This window comes from Protopterus annectens, chromosome 8.part0, assembly GCF_019279795.1.
Source record: "Protopterus annectens isolate FY-2018-M chromosome 8.part0, PAN1.0, whole genome shotgun sequence".
Lineage (NCBI taxonomy): Eukaryota > Metazoa > Chordata > Ceratodontiformes > Protopteridae > Protopterus > Protopterus annectens.
In genome coordinates, this window is record NC_056741.1 from 20,665,069 (window position 1) to 20,688,087 (window position 23,019).

Here is a 23,019-nt window from a genome sequence, read left to right on the forward strand (position 1 = left end):
CAAATGTATCATATCTTCTGGCCAATCTTGAGGTGTGCTTGATTTGCTTGTAGACGGATACAGCTCCACCTCTTGTCTGGTAGCTGGTCTAAATGTGTGGAAGGCATTATAGCCTTGCACTGCCAGTGTGCCTTCCCCAGCTTTAAACCATGTCTCAGTAATACTAATTGCACAGATGTCTACACTCTCCAGGTAGTGTTGAAACTGCCAGCAATACTTTTTAAACACCTTTACTGAGGTATTACTTGTGATATAGGCAAACTTACATTTATATAAAAGTAATCAAACCATATTAACAAGTTCACATCTACAAACATTATACATCACATATATTGTTATATATACAATAATCTAGACAACATTACATAAATTATTCAATCTCTGCCTGCTGCTAATCCTCATTTCTAATCCAAAACATTGTTCTGCATGTATTGCTCCCACATTTTCCATTTTTTCTATACAATTTACTTTTACCCTTTTCTAAACATCCCACCTCCTCTTCTTTTATCTCTGTTACATTTAGATTTTGATTTCCATTTTCTAGTAATTACTTTTTTGGCAGCCACCAGAATTAAACTTATCAAGGCCTTACTGGGTTTACACAATTCAGATCCTGTATCCCAGCTCAAAAAATTATTTCCCTAGTTACACTTATTTGCTTGCCCAATATTCCTGATAGAGTACTCTACAGGGAATTTTTAAAGTTTGACAACTCATTACACTCCCAAAACATATGTTCCCAGTTACCTCCATCTTCCCTGTCACAAATCCAACATTTGCCATCTACCCAAGGAAAAATTCTTTGGAGCCTACTTGGGTATAAAAGTATCTATGCAAAAACTTCCAAGAAAAAAAATCCAAAATCTTCTAGACTTTGTTGCATATTTAGGAGCCATACATATATCTTCCCATTGTTTCTTTGTGAATTGCATATTTACTCTCTCTCTCTTTCCAATCTTTTCTGACCTCTTCTGATTTATTCCTACAGTTATCATGCAATATTTTATATGCCCTACTCATGATCCCTTTTTAACAGCAGCTTCTGTTCTAAATTCAATTAAAAACTCCACCAGTGCAGATCTTTCATTTAGGATTCCCCTATCCCTTTCATTTGTCTATACCCTGGTATCAATCCCTGTTAGGGAAGGCAATCACTAGCCTGCAAACCCAAATGCCTTCTTGGCCTCTTCCCATTCTATTTAATTTCCTTCTCTAATTATTTGTTCCCAATACTTTGCATCCCTTGCTAGCTTACTCCAGTAAATTCCAGCCCCCTCTTGTCTTTTCTCTGTACCCCTAATTGCAATCCAGTCATCCCTAGCAGCAGAATCTGCTTTCTCCATTCCCATATAGGTTCATAGGTTGGTACTAGGCTATCGGCCCTAGGGGCTGTACAAGCCTAGCCATAACAATTCCCTGGCTATTTCTTTCCACAATATTTACTTCCCTGGACCCCTGTCTAGCAGGGCGACTGACGTGATCTCCAGGGTAAATTTCCTATCTCCCATCCAGTCATCAAGGTTCCTTTTGAAGAGGGCCAAGGAGGCGCTCTGCTTGACATGTATGAGCAGTCTATTCCAGGGGTATGGGGGAGTCTCTGGGTCAGGAACCTATCCCTCCAGCATGTTTTGTTCATTGTGATAACAAGGTTTAGGTCCCTGGAGCGTGTGGCTCTGATGGATTGGTTCTTAATATACTTTCTACTTCTTTATGACTTTAATATTCTGTATGACTGTAGTTTTTCTTCTTGAGGATCTGCCTCCAAAATGCTGCTTCATCCTCCCTTTCCACTTTGAACTGTAACTTTTTGCTTGTGTTATGTATATGAACCTTAACTATGTAGATCTAAAACATCCCTTCAAATCAGGTAATCCTAAACCTCTTTGCTCTTTTGGGAGGATCAGTTTATCTCAATTGACTCTTGCCCTCTTCCCCTCCCATATAAAACCCTTCAACTTTTTAATAATTACTGTCCACAGCTTCTCCTCTGATTTATAAAAATATGCTTGACCTGTATGTAAAACTAAATGGACTACAACATTTTTACTACTTTTATCTTGTTATCCATATCCATAGGCAAGAGCTTCCAGTTTCTCATTTTTTGTATTATCTTTTGTTTAGTCTCTTCCCACATATCCTTAGCTACCTTAACCAAATCCCTTGTAATCCATACTTCTAAATATTTCATTTTATTATGTACCCACAAATATGAGTATTGTTGGACCAATTCATGTTGTGGTACATAGTTTATAGCTATAGCTTTGTTTTATCTTCCATTTCTGGTTCAATCCGGCACAAAATAATATCTGCAAATAAAGACAACTTTTCTTGAACACTATACCAGTTATATCCTTGAATTTCTGAGTCCTTATTTTCTTTGCCAATGGTTCTAAATATAGCGAAAGGAAAAGAGAACACCCTTTCCTGGCTCCTCTGTTCAGACACAATTTATCAGAGTGGAACCCTCCCACTTTGATTTTTGCCTCTAATCCCAGTAACACCCTATTTTGTGTAGAATTTACAATGTTGGAAGGCTTATCAGATTGGCATCACCTAGGAAAGGCACTGTAGGGGTGGATAAGGTTTTGGTCACTATCTGAAAGCCTAGTGGAGACAAGTGCAGACCATCTCTTGCAAAGCAGCATGATCTATTGATCATGTCTTCCCAAATTGACAAATATTGGACCCCCTTTGAATGATACCAGTAACAAAGCCAGATGTTAAAATCAATTATCTTCTGTTTACATTGTGGTATCACCCTTGGAGACGGCAGAATGCTTCTCATTGCTATGCTCATGTGCTCAGTCAGCTTCCTGTGGCTGTAGAGGAGGGCAGTCAGTATTCATTCTACAGCAAGAGTGCCCTCCCAAAACCAAGTGCTACCTGGACAGCCTGGTAATATGTTAGTTATTGCAACTACAATTTCTGTCCAAGTTGTAATGCTTGTGCCCTTACCAGTATAGCAGGGTATTGTGCTTATGCAAGCATGTCAAGCAGGATTATCACCCTTGTACAGCCATGGTGTGTTGTTTGTTGGGCCAGTTACCCAAATCTGAAATGGAAACAGTAGCAAAAATGGACGGTGATTGCACAACAACATGATATAAGCAATAGGATGGAACATGTACCTGAAGACAGACCTATACAGAGACATCAGTCATGCTTACTAAAGATAAATGTGCCCTCTGTTTCATTAAGTATCCCAACTCTTGGCTAGCAGATGACAGACTCAGAGTCCATCCCATAATCCAGTTGGATGTCATCCTTTATTATTTTCCTGACCTGCAGACTTCCATCTGTACATTATCCCTCACCCCATCCCCAGTTGGCAGTTATTCAACCTTCGTTTTTAGCACTCAGATTGATACTGACCCATTCAGTTCTGGAATGACTTTGCCGACTGCCTTGGCTGCACCAGTGGATGCTGGAATGATATTCTGAGCAGCCCCTCTACCATCATGCCACATTTTACCAGAACTACCATCCACAGTTTTCTGAGTGGTTGTATAGGAATGGACAGTTGTCTGGAAAAGCAAAACTGTCAGTATTCCTGCATACAATAGCAATCCACCTGTAGTTAACATTGCCAAGCCTATTTTCCCCAATATGGAAATGAAACTAGTTTCAACCCAGCTACACTAGGTAGTAGAAGTTCACCTTCTAATGAAGACAAATGCTGATGCCAAAACTTCACCTGCCACTTTCAACTTACTAGCAACCCCCCCCCCCCCCAGTTTTTACCTGTACCCCTCAACTGCCGTTTGGGCCAAGATATTTTGATGCTAGAGTGAAACTCCCCAGATTGGTATCCATTACTCTAACCACAGATCCATCAGATATTGGTTACTTACCATCGGTCATTCCACAGTACTGAAATAGTCATGGATAACTTTTGCTAGGGGAGCCAAATGAAGTCAATGCATTTGTTAACATGAAAGCAGATGATCCCCTTCCATCCCCGTGATTATAGGACTTGTGTCCCCATGGTTACATGACCTGTGTTCTGGGCAAGACTTACACCACTCTAGTCAGTTTGCCTGGACTCCAGAGCTCTTACCTGACTACCTTCAGGCTGTTGTCATACTCTTCATGATTCACTCCAACAACAAACATAGGGACATCATCTGATGGCACAGTTATAACAACCCTTTTTGCACCTCCTTTTAAGTGAGCCTAGAGAAAAGTACATTTGTTAGTCATTCCAGATATGAAGCCTTCAAAGAAACACTTTTGTTCCTTCCAACTCCACATTCAGTTGAGAACTTTTTTTACATTATATATGCAATTTCTGTTGTTGTGTTTACTTTTCCTCCCCTCTGCTCCTCCTTTAGAAGGTGGGCACTCCTGACTCTTTCCCACTGTACGTCAGGACCAAACCCTTCCTTATGACAGGTATATAGAGTGTTTTATATTGTTGTTTTCCAGCAATCATCCCCATACAAGAATCACACCCTGAAAACACAACTTACAGAAGCCTTCTCTCTCTTGGAGTAAAGACCCCCGTGGACTCCACTACGTACACTGCACCAGCATCACCCCATTTGATGTTAGGGGGGTCATGCCTAAGGAAGCAAAATATCAAAGTTAATAGCACATAGTCCAGTAAAGAAACCCTTATCCACCACCCAAGCATTTAGCCAAGTGTGACAAAAAGTGGGCACTCACTCCTGGAAGATGGTGATAGACTTTCCATTAACAGCAAGTTTCCCATCCTCTTCTGAAAACATGCTCTTGAAACATCCATGGGTAGAATCATACTTGAACATATAGGCCTGCAATATATGCTCACTTTCAGATATTTGAACACCAGCTTGCCAAGAGTTTGACTTGTCCACTAATTTCCAGCATAAACTGCACTCACCATGTACTTTGGCTCAATAAAAGGGTCATTAATGGCAACAATGTCCACCTGTCCACTCTTTAAAGCAGCACGGGTTACCAGACGACCAATGCGGCCAAATCTAGGAGAACAATGCTTGAAGGTTTTAAGTTTGCCCTCCTTAGTCCCTAAATATGCCCTCAATATGGCCTGAAACCCTAAATTTTAACACCTGATTTTGACTTACAGCAAGATATCATGAAAAAGAGAGACTTGCTTTACCTTACTAGACAGCAAATAAAATAAAATCAACAACTCTAATCGACTATGAAATTCACAGAGCAGAACAGCAACACAATCCTGTAAATAGGTTAACTGGTTAATACTAAACAGCCCAATAAATTAGAAACAGTGACTCATTGATTAACTTTGCAAGGTTTTGTATTTTAAAGAGATCATTACTTACAGCTACTGCAGAGGCCACAGGCCTCATAATCTGGCTTAATATTTCTAAAATTAAGAAATTAAGTTCTAACTGAGTTAGATAGTGGGGCCATGGGCTCAAGAACCTTTACTAATTTTACAATTCAAAGGGCAAGAGATTAAAAAGCACCTTTATAAAAGGGTCATTATGTCAGTTTGACCATGGGGTTTTGCCCTTTCTACACTGCTGTACAGTCTCAAGATTTTGTGTGTGTGTGTGTGTGTGTGTGTGTGTGTGTGTGTGTGTGTGTGTGTGTGTGTGTGTGTGTGTGTGTTTATAACCAGCAGGGGGTAAGGGAGAGCAGGAGGGAGTTTACCCCTGTATATGTTTTCATCAATTTTACACATTTTGACCATTTGTAGTTAACTTTGTGAATGCCAATGTAGTTAAGTAGAACTACATACTTATACACAGCCAAAGAAAACAAACCAATTTATCCATTAATATCAATCTTCACTATGATGTACTAAATATATGCTGCTTTTTTTCACAGCCAAAAAGCAACTTTCTGCAACAGATCTAACTAAACTAATCGAATAGGATAGCTTTTATCCAAGATTCCTGTACCACACCCTCTCGCTGCCCCTCCCCCCAAAAACCATTCAATCCAATCTGCATCCAATGCTAAATAAAATAAAGTCATTCAGGTTTCTGCAATGCAGAGGCAGCCCAGCAAAGGAACATTCTGATCTTTAGCTGCTCTGTCATTTTGGCAGTCTAGCTTTACAAGCTCTATCAAGTTATAGCAAGCCAATAATCAGGTGAACACAGGTTTAAGTTCTGTTTATTTTCTCTTTAATGGTTTGTAATAAATGAAAAAGATTAATAATGTAACCCCCACCTTTATTAAATATTTAAGCCTTCTCCTGGAAGTACATTCTTTGAGGAACAGCTCCATCATTCAATATGTAAGATGGAAATAGAAGCTCTCTTGTTATTTATTTATATTTTTATTTATTCATCAGTTAGCTGGATATGTGGACTAGTCCAACTGAATCTCTTCTAGAAAAAGCAGTCAGTAACATCACGTGATAAAATAATACACAATGAAACTACATTGTTATATATTTTCAGTTATTCGTTTAACTAGATAAGTGAATAAGACAGTTGTTTTACCTCTTAAAGCCACAGGAACAAGTTTAAATGCAGTATATAGGAACAATTTAGTTTTGGGGAGGAAACCAGAGTGTCAGCAGACGTGTGCACACGGAAAACATGCAAACTATACAGACAGGCTGACGGACAGACACACACACACACACACACACACACACACACAAACACACACTCACGCACACATACACACACAAACACACACACACACACACACACACACACACACACACACACACACACACACACTGAGACTAAGGGGCAAAATTGAACACCAGACTGTAATGCAGATACATCAGCAACTAATTCAGTAAATAAAGAAAAATATATACAAACTTTATCCAATATATAATGTGAGGAAAACATGTAGCCATTTTTTAAGGAATGTAAATACAGATTAAAAAACTACAAACTTGAATATCTTGGAACTTCACTGCTCTGCTCCTGGGTTAGTTGACTCGCAGAATGAGTTGTCAGACAAATAAATAAATAAAAAATAGCTCTAGTCTAGGATGATCATTAACCCTCACCATTTCCAGGACAGTGGTTAACCACTCAAAAACCATTAATGAAGGAGTTGAGTTCCACACAGAGTATGTGATGCAGCATTCTCCACTACCATAAAGGTGGCCTCAAGGGTACAGAAGATGGTTGCTGCAACTGCACCTGTAACATTCCCCTCATCGTCAGCCAATAACAAATGTAAGCTTAGGTCCTCCATCAAGAGAGTGACCAATGTCTGCTTCTGAATTCCCATCCATTTGGCAATGCTCTTGCACCAGTCTGGAATAATGACAGGAACCCTCCTGTGTCAGTCCACTGAGCAACCTCCATACAAGCCATCTTCAGGGAGTTTTTTATGTTATATTCTTTATGCATGCCTCTTAACAATCTGGTTGACTGCTGCATATGCTGGAGAAATCAGGGGATTTTATGCTATATGCTTTAACTTCCTGCAGCAAGCCCCCATTTCTGAGAAAAGGTTCAAAAAGTCTCCAGTCTCCACTTAACAGGACATGTGCACCCCTCCAAAATGTATCCCTCAATCCACCTCCTAGGCAAGATGAATAAGCATCATTTAAGCATCATCAGGTAACTCCAGTGTCACTGAAGCAGTGACATTGTGCTGTCTGTATGAGAAGGACGCTCAGAGATTTGAAATTCTTTGAAGTGGGATAGAGTCCCAAGAGCAAGTGAGGATTCTGTTAGAAAAATATGTATTAATGTGTGTATTAGCAATATGCTTAGCGCATTTAGAGCTTGAAAAGAGTTAACACATTTATTCTATTTCATACTGCATAAATCTGTACAAACTGCAGTTGCTTTCTGACCTTGTACTGTTAGCTAAAATCTTGCTTGTGCCTTGGAATTTTACTGAGAAGCAGGTGATTTCTGCTTGCGTTAGGAAAATAATGAATAGAACAATACTGCTTGTATGAAACTTAGACAAGAAGTTCCGCTGTGCCATGAGAAAATACACAGCTGTAGAAGTTACAGATAATTAGTACAAAGCCTGCTTGAAAATACGAACTGCAATCAGCATTTGCTTGTGTCTGTATTAGAAAAGTACCTTGAAAAGTAACACTGTACAATAGACGCTTGTAAACGGATTAATGATCACCAAGGCCAGGTTGTTTTTCTGAAAAGTTTCTCACAAATCTAGTCATGTCAGCAGAAAATCTGAAGTAACATCTGCTGTAGAACAATGCTAAAAGTTGTGTTTGATTACGTCAGCTTAGAAGGCCATGTCTTGTAAAATAGTATAAGAATGAACATACTTCCTGTTAGTAGTTAGACAAATCCTTGTATTTGCATGTTTTTGTCTCCTTGCTGCAAGTAAATTAAAGTGCCTTAACTGAACCTTACGTGTACTGGTCTTTGAAGTTTTTTCCTTTGACAGATTGGTCCTTCGGACCGGAAACCTTCACTTCGCCTCGGATCAGACAGGCCAGGTGGCTTGAAACCGTACGGGGAAGAAACCACATCGGTTCTTCTTACTTGAAAAGTCCTCTGACTGAATTGTCGTACAAAAGAGGCCAGCCACTTTCTGATCTGCGACTGAAGGACGGGTTTACTCGAACCAGGTGATCAATCACGAAGGCTCAGGTTTCTGTTTTAGATCATGGACTAGATTTGTATTTGTTCTGTTAAGACTTTATTTTTAAGTCAGGGACAGAAAGATTACTGTCTTGTCATAGATCAGGGAAACAGAGCAGGTAGGCAGTCATTCTGAAGAGACTATAAAAATATCCGTGGTACCACGTTAAAAATAAGGTGTTACGTAACGATTAAAAGGGTAGAACAAAATGGGTAATAATTGTACAAAAAGGTCCCAAAATCCGCTGTTAACCGAAGACGCGAAATACATGCAGTCACAGCGTGCTGATAATATTAAATACTACTCAAAATGGGTTAATATGTATGAATTTGATGGTAAACTAGAAAAATCCTCACTTGTCAAACTTGTCAAACAGCTTAAAACCGATTCTAAAGGTCGGGTAAAAGAGCAACGTCAATTAGGAATTCCTCAGGCACACAGGTGGACTGAGGAAGTAAACCGAAGGGAACGAAAGAGTACTAATTCAAAAGCAATGTTTTTAGATAAGGAGGACAATAACTTAGTAATAGCGTCAGCCCCTCCGCCTCCTTTACCAGAATATGAGGCAAGTGAACAAATTAGTCCACCCCTGCGATATCCTGCTGTCATTGCAAGTAGAGACATTACAAAAGCACAACCGTTTGTTAGAGATCCCGTCGAGACCAGGTCTCAAACACGGGCAGGAAACTCAAAAGGGGACATTGAGTTATATCAAATGGGTAGAAATTCACGATTTATGAGTGAAAAAGAAATATGCCCACTTATAGAAGTGCCTAATCCTCAGGCAGGGCAAGAAGGTCAGGACCCAACTATTCTAGTGTATAGACCCTGGACTCCGGAAGATATCCAGAAAGCCAATGAGGGAATTCCCCATCCAAAAGTTAATTTTAGAAAGTTCTTAGAAGATTTGCAAGGAATGAGGCTGAGTTATAATTTAAACGGAGAAGAGGTAAAAAAAGTAGTCAGACAAATTGTGGGACCAGATTGGCACATGATTAGTGGCGACTGAAATCCCCGTGATATTGCACTCAGGCCCCTCCCACATAGCAGCGCAGAATTAGACAACAGAGTGAAAGGTCTTACAGACCGAATCTCTGAGAAATGGAAGCCTAGGGCAGACTGTACTTGCATTAATCAATGCATCCAACAGGAAGGTGAAGCTGTTGACCGATATTATGCCAAACTATTAGAATGTTTTAATAACTATTGTGGAATGCAGGTTCCTGAAGATCAGACACACAACTCCCCATACGAGCAGCAGTTAAAGAATGCATTTTTGAAAGGCAGTATTGCACCTATAAGCAGCTTTATTACAAAGCACATGGTAGATCATCATATAAGCAGGTTACAGTCATTGCTTGAATATGCTAGGCATGCCGAAAGGCATTTTAATAGCAAAAAGAAAAAGAAGGCCCAAGTATTTTCTGTAAAAGATGGAGCAGAAGTATATGTAGTACAGTCCGGGAAAAAGGGCAAGAAAAATACCCAGGGAAACAAGCAATCTGATCAACGATCAGAGGACTTTGAAGGGTGAAAGAAAAGGGGTGAATGTTTTAAATGCGGTAAAAAAGGACACTTGGCAAGGGATTGCAGGAAAAACAAGAAGGCAACCACGGAGGATAAGGAGGGTAAGGACTGACTATATGGTAGTCAGGAATCACTAGAAGGGGATAGCGGAGAAAGGACAAATAAATATGTGATAGAAGGAGTAGAGAATGTGACAGAAGACATAGAGGAAGTGCAAGAAGTCACGGATAGTGAAGAAAATGAAATATTAGATTTGGCTTTATTGAGCTTAGAGCTCTATTTAGCAGACACGAAACCAGAAGTTACACTCCTGGTAGAAGGGAGGGAAGTCAGATTCTTGTGTGACTCAGGGGCATCACGGACCCTGGTACATCCCTCCAAACTGCCAGAGAATTCAGAGTTACCTGATTACATATTAGTGAAAGCAGCTAATGGACGGCTGTATAGGGAGCCCCTCTCCCGTAATATTGTGATAACTGATCCTGTTTCAGGATTGACCCAGAAAAGCAAAATTGTTGTTTCTGCAAAATGCCCAGTAAACCTCTTGGGCAGAGACGTTATGCAGCTATTTGGTATAGCAGTAGTTCCGACTATGCAGGGTATGGAAGCCCAGCGACAAATTGATACCTTTGCAGTGCAATCGGAGGGTGAAATGTTTTATTGGTACAGCCAGGACTTGGTTACGATTGGTCCAGGGGTGGTGACCGAGGAGTTGATGAACATAGCCATCAGCAAGTTCCCCTCCCTTGACATTGATAAACAGCATTTGTTGCACTGTACTCTGTATTATTGTAATACACCAGGACCTGATAAGGAATATGAGCAAGAATTGTTTAGAAATCATGCAAACAGATTGGTATTACGTAATCTGTACTTGCACACAGAAGGGAACAGTGTAGCCAGCTGTTCATTAACCCAGGAGTTCTTTGCACTCTATAAATCTAATTGATTACCACGTTAGCTTAACTAAGGACAAAAATGTAAAATGGGTAGACTTAGGAAAAAAAGTCACGAGATGGAAAAAACAGACAGAGTTAGAACTGTCAGAACAGGGAATACAAGTGCAGAAGCTGAACTGGATAACTCAGACCCACCCAGCTGTACACTTGCAGTCTAGCAAGAACAGCTGATTAGCACTCCTATTTAAGGAGGAAGAAAATGCCTTACAGAATATACCAGAAAATCTCTGGTCAACAAAAAAATCAGATGTAGGACTTATTCATACAGCAGGACCAGTTACTATTATGCCAAAGTCAGCATTTAGACCACAAAGGAGACAGTATCCCTTAAAAAAAGATGCAGAGGTAGGAATCAAACCTATTATAGCAGCTTTACTTAAGGAAGGGGTGCTGGTGGAATCTCCTGATTCACCATGTAACACACCCTTATTTCCTGTTAAGAAAGTGAATGGAGAGTGGCGTATGGTCCAAGATTTACAAGCTGTAAATGATGCAGTAATACCAAGGGCAGCTACAGTGCCAGACCCACACACCCTGTTGAATGATTTAAAACCTCAACAGAAATATTTTTCTGTGGTAGATATCAGCAATGCGTTCTTTTTGATACCGATACACCCTGACAGCCAGCATTGGTTTGCATTCACATTTCAGGGGAAAAGGTATACATATACGCGACTACCACAGGGGTATTGTGAAAATCCAACAATATTCTCACAAGAAATGGCAAGCAACTTGGTGGGATTTACCCCACCAAGAGGTAGTCAGATTTTGCTTTATGTTGACGATATCCTGCTGGCATCCCCCACCCAGCAAGATTGTAAAAAAGATACCATAGCGCTATTACAATTTTTAGCCACTAAAGGACATAAAGTAAACAAAAATAAACTGCAGCTTTGGAAAAAACAAGTTAAATACCTAGGATATGTAATATCCAAGGAAGGTAGGACATTAGATGAGGACAGAAAAATAGCGATTTTGCAAGCACCAAAACCAATGATGTCCTTCCTGGGTACGACTATTTTTTGTCGGAGTTGGATTCCAAACTATGCCTTGAAATCTGCACCGTTGACTAACCTGATTTATAAAAAGCCTATGGCAGCACAGGATTTATTACAATGGACACCAAAAGCAGAATCTGCTTTCTGCAAACTGAAACAGTTAATAGCGTCCTCATTAGTTTTGGGATTACCAAACTATCATAAACGTTTTTTCCAAACTGTAGATTGTAAGCAAGGTTATATGACATCAGTGTTAACACAGCAGCATGTGGACAAGCAACGCCCTATTGCTTATTATTCATCACAACTGGACCCAGTGGCACGGTCTTTACCTCACTGTGTACAAGGAGTAGTTGCAGCTGCAATGGCAGTACAGGCTTCGGCCTCAGTAGTGTTGTTCCACCCTCTCACATTGAGAGTGCCTCATGCAGTTGCGATTATTTTACTGCAAGAGAAAGTAGCATATCTTTCCCCTGTTAGGCATCTTTCCTGTATGACTATATTGTTGAGCCAACCTCATATGACAATTGAACGATGCACAACTTTGAACCCTTCTACCTTGCTCCCAACCCCTGAAGATGGCACACCACACAGCTGCCTGCAGGTGATTGAGCAAAAGACACTGCCTAGAAAAGATCTTACGGATGTTTCCTTGGATAATGCCGAGGTGACATACTACGTGGACGGCTCATGCAAAAGGGGTCCTGCAGGACACAACCTAGTAGGATATGCAGTAGTTTTTGACACAGACATTATAGAAGCAAAATCTTTACTACATAGTTTATCTGCACAGGCAGCAGAATTGATTGCCTTGACACGGGCATGTACCTTAGCAAAGGACAAATGTGTAAACATTTTTACTGACAGCCAGTATGCTTTTTCTACTGTACATGTTTTTGCGCAACAGTGGAAAAATCGAGGAATGATAACATCCACTGGCAAACCAATCAATCATGCACTGTTTATTTTAGATCTTTTAAAATCTATTCAGTTACCTCAGAAAGTAGCTATTTGTAAATGCACAAAGAAGTGAGAGATTTGCCATACCTAGAAAAGGGGTTCCATGCAGTTAATCAATGCCTTATTTCTTCAAAGAAGTGATTAAATGTTACTATGTGAGTTCCACTCACTGCACTGAATTATTTCTATTGGTGAAACAGGAATAGTGTGTATGTGTCACAGACTCCTTGTTTCATCAAAAGCAGTGCAGCGAGGTTAGTGGCTAACAGTAGGGTTAAGTAATTTTCTCATTACGCCTACTGTTCTACCATCTCAAAGTTAGTATATTTATTGCTGGTGGGCTGTGGGGGGGTGCAGTAATGTGCAAAAATACTGCTTTGGTGTTTTATTGTGTTTTTCATTTGATTAGATGGTCAATGTATTTGGTTTATCAGAATGTGTTCTGACAAAACTTTCTTTCATTGACCTAACAGAAATAAATTCCTGGGATTCAGAAACGTATCATCCGTGACTGACCAAAGGCTACAGCAGAGATACCATGGTATGTGATGTGGCCCAAAAGTAATTATCAGTTCACTAACAGGAATCTCACTGCCCAAGCCTCAACTACTTAAGAAACCTGCTTGCAGAAATGACAGGTTTGGGGGTGAGAGAGTGGTTCTCGGAATTGCAGCCAGGAATGCTGTGAAGACAATCAGTGATGAAGTAGCATGCAGACACCTAATCACATGGACAGGCTGTACAAAAAGGTCTGGAAACCACAGTTAAGTGTCTTGCAAAAATATTTACAAATGGCTTTGTTGTTTTAAAAGAGGAAAAAATGAGTGCACAGATAGGTAGGAGAAAAGGGAAGAGCAAGCCGAGAAATATGCACAAGGAGAAAGGAAAGTAAGCGTGGGTGAGAACAGGGAGAAGGGTGTACTTTATTCTTCTGAGAGACAGAGACCCATTTTCTTTCACTTTTTAACAAGAGTAGATACGGAAAGATATAAGAGGCAGACATGGGGCTAGAAAGAGAGTAGAGGTATGTGAGCAAGGGGGCACAAAAACAAACATGAAACACAAATAAGACCAACAGGGGAGGTGCTGATACAAAGGAGGTCAATTTGAGGATGGAATTATTAACATACTGACAGAAGGAAGATAATTAATAAGGGAGAGGAGTGGAACACAAACAGGGAATGGAGATGATAGACAAGGAAGGGGGAACACCGTGATAGGGGATAGGGTGTATAAATAGCTCCTGTTAACACTCTGCCTGGGTTAGACTCAGGAAAAAGTCAGTCATCTCCACAGGGTTCTATCTGATATGATGGTGATGGCACTGTAGTGGTGTCACTCTTGAAGCTGCATGACGATCTTCTCTAGGTGGACAGTGTAGGCATCAAACCACCAGTCCTCCACACCCCCACAACCTCCATAATCTCCCACTAGGTGATGAACTGTGAGATCAGCACCAGCACCCCACCATCACATATCACCAACCCCTAAGACTCCCTTTCCCACTGACCAACATTCCACCCCCCCACAGCCCAAGTATACCTAGACTGGGACAGTGTGCATAACACCTGGAAATGGCCACATCCCTCCATGTCAGGCATAATGCGGCAGTGGATATGCAGCACAGAAAACAGATCTGGTCTCCTTGCAAATTAAATATAGCATAAATACAATGAACATGTGGATTTTGTATTTGGCTTTGTGAGGCAGTATATATTTACAGAGGCTACCCTATTGAGTAAAAAGCTGTGACAGAGCTATTTCACTGTTTCACAGATACCAATCCAAGCTATGTCTGTGGCTACAGTTAAAATGCAATAACAAACTAAATTCTAAATAACAGGGAAATGAAATCACAATCACTCCTGTGCTTGGACAGATGCTCCTTTCTCCTCTGGTACAGGAGGGTATATTTCTTCCTAAGCTGAAAAACATGAACAATAAATGCACCACACATTAATTAAATGTCCAGTAAGGGCCCATGTGTCTGGAAGGTAAATAACAGGGCAGTATCAAGCCTACATACCTACAATATGTATCAGTGCATCTCTTTCTCTTTTTCTGACTTCTTCTTCCTATTGACCTAGAAGGTCAGGATAGTGTCTCATCGGGTCACTAAAGTGGTGTGGTACTGCTCACCAGAGTGGGTTATACCAGTGATAGTAGTTATTGTCCTGGGAAACTGTGTCAGGCATCCACTTTATATTAGGGGCTCTCATAACAGTCCCTAATTAGGCATTCTTGTGTTCCCGATACAGCAAGTGGAGAAAGATCTTACTTTCTTTAGGGTACTACCTGGGAGCCATACCATTATTAGTGCCCTTGGAAGCCATGGCCATTCACCAGGTCCACAGAAATATGGTAGCCTTCTTGTGGTCATGCACATTTGATGTTTTGATGTGATGTACATCTTTTGGGCAACTATACAGTGACCAGTCACTGTACTACGATTACACAGTCCTAAATACAGGGTGTGACATTATGACACTAGGCTGTGAGCAACAGTATGAAAACTACAGGGATCAGAGTGCCTACATCTGATTATACTTTTGCTTTTCAATGCCTCTACAGGCCATAACAGTGCAATATATTCCCCCACATCCCCTCTAAGGTCATTGACCCACCCACATGTGCTAACAGCACATCACAGCTACTTAAACAAGTTCACAAAGCTGAACAAACCTCTTCACATTGCACTGCACAATAAGTTAAATGTGTTCAGGAAAATTCCATCAAATGAGGCTCATCAGCATAATGACCATGCTAGAAATGTAAATTGGTTACTAGAAGGGAGTTGCTTTTAAAAAGAGATAACTGAATTGGCAATATTGCTTGTTTTATTTTTGCTGTATTAATACTGCTTTACTAGTGTGTTGTTTAATAACATCCACAACAGTTTGATACTGCAGTTGTTTAAGTTGCTGGATTTAAATGACAACAACGTTTTAGAGGACTATATACATGGCAGTGTCTACTGCCATAACAGGGGAAGGGGAGGGGAGGGGATGTAATCTGGCAGGGTCAGTACAACACAGTACTGAGGTTTATGTTCTTGATGTTCTTGTGGACTCTGCAGGTAACATAGTCTTACCTGTAGAGCAAGAACTGAGTGTTTCACCCAATGAATGTTGACCTGCAAGCTTTTGGTGGTGTTCTTCTGGCTGGTGGTGTTCTTGGGCTAAAGGGAAGTCTCTGTGTTCATCAGTGGCAGTGATAAACATTGAGCAGCCTGCCTGCCCCTGTGGGAGTGGTTACTGCCTTGAAACTGTAGTTTTATTGGCCATTTTGGGTCAATTCCTAACTCCTTGATCTCCCTCTCTTAAAACCCTCTTTTGCGTGGTTTTGCGCGATTTTGCGCATAGCGCAACATCGGGCAGCACCGCCTAATTGGGTTTAAACTATTCCTGGCTCCACAAAGTCTGCTCTTCACTTTTTCCCTTAGAACTGCTCTATTTCTCAAATTAAACACCATATTCTCATTCTAAGGTCCCTCACTGGTCCAAATAAGTAATTTTACAAGTTAGCACTAATAAACCATAAGCACTACTTACTCTTATACTCTCTACGATTACCTTGTCCCCTATTGGTCCATTTTAATTCAGTTCCCTATATTACTCTAGCATGTCCAAAGGTCAGTCAATGGTTTCCTCTCCAGTCCAGCTGGTGAATCTGGGAATTTTGAGGCAATGTTACAACTGTCTCATGTACACGGACAACCCTCTCCTCCTCCAAACAGGTTCAAATATATGTGAGAGATGCAACCATATAGCCAAACTGGAGGCTGAGCTCTCTCATCTCAAAACTGGTGTAACCAGTCAGGAGGAGAAGGTAACCTCACACAACACAATTCCAGTATCACATAGTCCCACCACAACAGCGAACCAAACACATAAAAACACAAAAACATACTCGGAGGCTCTAAACAAAAATCTACCCAAGCAACAGAGACCTCCAAAGCATACATCCAAGCAAACGCTACCCCAAAACAAAACACGTACAACACATAGCACACAAAGTCAGTGTGCCAAGCAGTCACAGCCCTTAAGGCTGAATAACACACCTGATACTCTTGTAATAGGTGACTCTATTGTCAGACACACTGACGTCCCGCTCACCAGGCTGAATAAAGAGAAGGTCACAGTGAGCTGCCTGTCGGGCGCTAGGATCCGCCACATATAGCAAGCACTCAGGTCACTCCAAAGCAAATACAAATATGACTCAGTCATTGTACATGCTGGCGTGAATGACCTGAGACGTACCTCCCTCGACTACATGAAAAGAGACATAGAGGAGCTCTCTGATCATGTAGCCCAGGCCGGTATGACCCTGACCTTGAGCAGCATCTTACCCTCACCTAGAATTATGCCACAGTATAAAGACAAAATGATCGATTTTAACAATTGGCTAAAATTTTAGTGTCATTCAAAGGGGATCCAGTGTCTGTCAGCCTGGGATGACATGCTCGACAAGCCACATTGCTTCGCTAGGGACGGCTTGCACCTGTCACCCCTGAGCTTTCGGATATTGGCAAAGGCTCTTGCCACCCCCATAGTGCCTTTTTAGGCAAAGCTCAAAAGTCAAACCCACCTCCATAGACAGCACAAGGAACAAGAAACTAAGGGTAATGCTGCTAAACGCCAGAAGTCTTAACCTCAAGATGCATGCACTCGAAGCTCTCCTTAGTATGGAGAACATCGATATCTGTGCAGTGACAGAAACCTGGTTCAAGGCTCCAGAGAGCATCCCAGCACTACCAGGTTATACCTCATATCATGCTTTTCGGCCCCAAAACCCGGACCGAACCACAAAAGGAGGGGGAGTTTCCATATTTATCAAGGATAGCCACACCTCCAGGTTAGTGGCATTGCACAAAGTATCGGAGACCATCCATGTGCAACTGACAGTGGGAAAGACTGCTTTTCAGTTTATAGCATCCTACAGACCACCCTCTCAAAGTCAGGAATCCCACTCGGCTTTCCTGAAAACATTGGAGAACATGAAGATCTCTCCGAACACCATTATATTGGGTGACTTCAACTACCCAAACATGGACTGGGAGCATTACTCAAGCCCCAGCACCTTAGCCCAAAGGTTCCTGGAATTTATAAACTCAAATGCTATGGAACAACTAGTCACCACTCCCACAAGAGGGGAAAACATACTAGACCTGATCATTACCAACATGGGGACTCTATGCTCCATACCAGAAGTATATCCCTCATTGGTAAGATCAGACCATAAATTAATTTCACTGGATATCCACATCCCGACCCCACCCCAGCCCAGAAAACCACAGTGAAAAACTTCTCAAAAGCGAACTTCACACTTCTCAAAACTGAAGTGGAATCCTTCAAGGCCCCAGGGTCAGTGGAAACTACGGCCCAAACTGCAGAATCCTATATAAACGCATTCTACGGACATCTCCAGGAATGCATGGATCATGCTATCCCAAACAAAATCAAGACCCAATCATCCAAAGGCAGGCGTCCAGTCTGGTGGACCCCAGCCATAAATAAACTGTACAACAGAAGGAGGAAGCTACTACATGATAGAGCAAAATCCCTAAAAGGGAAGGCATCTCTGATCAGTACTAGCAAAAAATTACGATCCCTCATAAAATCCTCCAAGGCCAGCTTCGAGAGAAAAATTGCACAGGACACTAAAGACAATCATAAGGCTTTTTTCAGTTATGTTAGGAACCTGGGATGCAACTCCCAGACTTGTTCTGAGTTGATTCTAAGCGACAAAAAATACACTGAACCCACAGACATCGCCAATATCCTGGCAGACAGGTTCAATGCAAACTTCTCCACCCCCTCCCCCCCAAAAGAGCAAGTATCTATCCTGGCAGAGTGCAGCCTCCCAAACATCTCTGATGCTCAGGTGAAGGCCACCCTCTCCAAAGCAAAAAACACTGCTTCCATGGGACCAGATGGCGTCCCGGGTTGCGTCCTACATGAACTCCAAGAAGAACTAATCCCTCAAGTAAAACTGCTGTACAATCTCAGCCTCACTACAGGATATGTGCACAAAGAATGGCGTACAGCAACAGTGGTCCCACTCCACAAAGGTGGCGCTTCTGCGGACCCTGGAAACTATCGCCCCATAAGCCTGACTAGCCTAGTCTGCAAGGCTATGGAGAGGATCATCATGGAACTCATAAACAAAGACATTGGGGACCTACAGACACTAGATCCTACCCAATTTGGCTTCGTCAAGGGCAGATCCTGCCTTTTGAACCTGGTCGACTTCTTCGAAACAGTCACCAAGGCCATAGATGAAGGGAAGGTAGTCCACACAGCCTATCTGGACCTCGCAAAGGCATTTGACACAATACCCCACTCGGGCATCATAGATAAGCTATCCAGCCTAAATATAAACCCCTATGTCACAAGATGGGTCGCAAACTGGCTCAAAGACAGAACCCACAGAGTCAGAGTTGCTGGAGCCATGTCAGACTCGAAACTGGTCACAAGTGGCGTCCCACAAGGTTCTGTCCTGGGACCTCTCTTGTTCGGTATTTACTTTTCTGAGGTACAGGCCAACGTGGGAGGACTATGGCTCACCAAGTTTGTAGCTGACTGCAAACTGGGCGCCATAATCGACTCTCCAGCTGACACAAACATCCTTCAAAAAGGTCTCGCAGAGACGGATAACTGGTGCCAGAGCCATGGTCTAAAGCTAAATGCCAAAAAGTGTATAGTCATACCCTTTGGCAAAAACAATGTGCCCACAAATTACCACATAGGTGGTAACCCATTAAGTACAGAGAAAGTAATTAGGGATCTGGGGACCCAAGTTGATAGCAATCTCTCCTTTGACAACCACATTGCCAAAGTGGTTAGAAAGACCTTCTACATTGCCCACCTCATCATGAAAGGATTCACATCTAGATCAAGAGAGGTAACCATGCCCCTTTATTCATCCCTCCTCAGACCCATCATAGAATACAATGCCCCCTTTGGGATGTACCTTACCCGACACCTGCAGCAATTAGAAAGACCCCAAAAGTACCTCACCAGGAGGATCAAGGGACTCAAACAGATGCCATATGCTGCTCGGTTAAAAAAACTCCAGCTCTACTCAGTTGCATACCGCCTACTTCAAGGTGATCTATGCCTGACATATAAAGCTATGTCCAACCCAGAATTAATGGACATGCTCCACCTCAGTAAATCTAAATCCCTTAGAGCCACGCACTCGAGGGACTTGAACCTCAGCACAGAAATAAATAGAACATGCTGGAGGGACAGATTCATAACCCAGAGGCTCCCTTCGCTCTGGAATAGAATTCCAATTCATGTTAGGCAGAGCACCTCACTGACTCTCTTCAAGAAGAATCTTGATGAGTAGATGGGGAATCGTAGGTTTGTCCCGGGGATTACTTCCGTGTCACTATTAGACAGAGGCACAGTAAACTAAACTTTAAAAAGGGCACAGTATACTCAAATCAAGGGGTGGCGTAAGCCAAACACAATCAGGCTAGGCTTATAAATGCCCCAGGCAGATAGCCTAGTATGAACCTATGAACCTATGATAATTACACCTACAGTTGTCACACTAATGCTGTGGTGTTCTGCGTGGAGGGTTACCCTTGTCGAGTGTGTATTAAACTGTGGAAGTCCTATAGGTACTGTTTGCCTATATGTGGGGATTACTGCTGCATTTGCTATGTGTATGTGAATTGTGCTTGTTTGTGTGGAGGTGGGGGGCCGGATAGCATAGTACAGTGGCATGCATAGAATGGACTCATATTCAACACTCCAAAGTGGGTCTCCTTTGCTGTTATGTTTACATACCAGTAACAACCTCCCCACATGCACAGACTGTAGATGTGAGGGAAACATCTGTAATAGTACTGAATGGTTGTGGATGGGGAGCTTACAATGCTGTGAGTCATTTCAATTATAGGTTCGTGATCCAATGGGCTTTTTTGTGACCGTACTTGACTTTCCTCAGTCAGGAATGTGTAGGAATGTGCAGTCCATGGCCTATGTACCAGTTGGGACATCAGCTTCCACATCTGTGCAGGAATGTTCTCTGTCGGACCTCTGTTGCTTCCTTTGATGTTGGGGAGAAAGGCCTACACACACACCCATGTAAGGGGATGTCTGTGTACAGTATGAGTTGATTGTATTCACTTCTTGTGGGATGTCCTGTTGGGTGCCTATGTCTTGTGTGCCTAGCCTTTATGGACTGTATACACAATATTCTCCTTTGTCCTTTAAGGGATGATGATGTTGTGGGTCTGAATACACTAAACTCATCAGGAGCAATGTATGTCACTGATAGGGAGGTCCCTAAACACTGTGGGCATATGCTGAGCCTGTGCCACCTCTGCAGTCAGGGGATTCACCAACATACAAGTGAAAAACTTTGTAGACTTCCAAAGTATATGTGGAAACATTATATCTGACTATGTAGTCTATGTACATACAGATGACAAAAGCTATCCAACAGATAGGCACTCGTGCCCAGTTTCCTTATCAGGATACTCTGACACCGCTGCAATATGTCCATCAAATATCTGGAGAAATAATGCATATAACACCTCCAAACAGATTCCAGATGTGCATGTGGGTAGTCGCTCATACCTCTTTGCAACAGAACATGGATCTTGGCAATGTCGGCTAGCTGCATCTGTAACTGAGTAGGGTATATAATGTGTGGCTTTCCAATATCTCCCATGCACATTTCTTTGAAATTGCATGTTGTTATGTTCAAAGGTGGGAGATGTAGAGAACAGCATCCTGCTATAAGTCCTCTGTGAGCATTGTCAGCAAATTCTTTGCCATGACAGATCTGAAAAGACCTTCTATGTGCATCTGATGGAATGTTATAGATAACATCAGTGCTGTCAGTGGCCAGAATTGGAACTATGATCAGTTGCCTTGTCTGTGTAACTCACCATACAGACCCAGGATGACAACCATAGAAAGGAAGATGCTGGCACATCTGCCATCTGCTCAGGAGTGACCTCATTACAGGTCACACTGTCCACCTTTGCTACTTCAAGCTGTATGGAATGAGACAATGACCTCAAGGCTTAGCATACTAGTGACCAAACATGCCATAGGTACTAGCCCTCCTCCTGAGGTGAGTGTCTCCATGGCCACTACTCAACATTTCTGCAGAGTCATAATACAGGGCCAGATAAAAACCACTACAGCCATAGCCATGCTGGTCAGGGTAGGATGTGGTCTGCCTGAAGCTATAGACAGTCCATAAGCAGTGGGCGCACCTATTCAGTCACTCATCACAGCCAATGCACTTCCCAGTGTATAATCAGAAATGTCTTTTCTAGCTTTAGGGAGACTGAAGTCACCCACATTTCCAAGGATAGAACCAGCAGAAGTGCTTGCTCCACAGAATCCTATGAATAATTTCAGAGACTTCTGTCATAATGCAGAAATCTGCTCATGTGAAGTATGGCATTCTGTGTAATCATAACCCTGGCTAACATGTGGCCCACCACTGCTACATAAATGATAAAACTCCCTGAATCAGGGATGTGTTAAGAAAACTATCACTCAAACCAGGTCCAAACAGTTCCAAGAAAAAGAAACATTTTTGTAAGGGATGACATTTGTCCCATTGACCAATGAACAAACAGATTCTAAAAAAAAAGAATCATATGCAATCCCAAATAAAACCAAGACCCAATCCTCCAAAGGCAGATGTCCTGTCTGGTGGACCCCAGCCATAAACAAACTATACAATAGAAGGAGGAAGCTACTACATGATAGAGCAAAATCCCAAAAAGGGAAGGCATCTCTGATCAGTATTAGCAAAAAACTACGGGCACTCATAAAATTGTCTAAGGCCAGCTTCGAGAGAAAAATTGCACAGGACACTAAGGATAATCACAAGGCTTTCTTTAGTTATGTTAGGAGCCTGGGTGGGAATTCCCAGATATGCTCAGAATTAGTCCAAAATGACAAAAAATACACCGAACCCACAGACATTGCCAACATCCTAGCTGACAGGTTCAGCAAACTTCTCCCCTCCCCACCAAAAGGGCAAATATCTATCCCAGCAGAGTGCAGCCCCCCTGACATCTC

General features: G+C 41.9%; 1 pseudogene; it reads right to left on the reverse strand.

Moving 5' to 3' along the window:
- Positions 1–23,019, reverse strand: part of LOC122807964 — a 78,469-nt pseudogene that overhangs the window by 17,160 nt on the left and 38,290 nt on the right.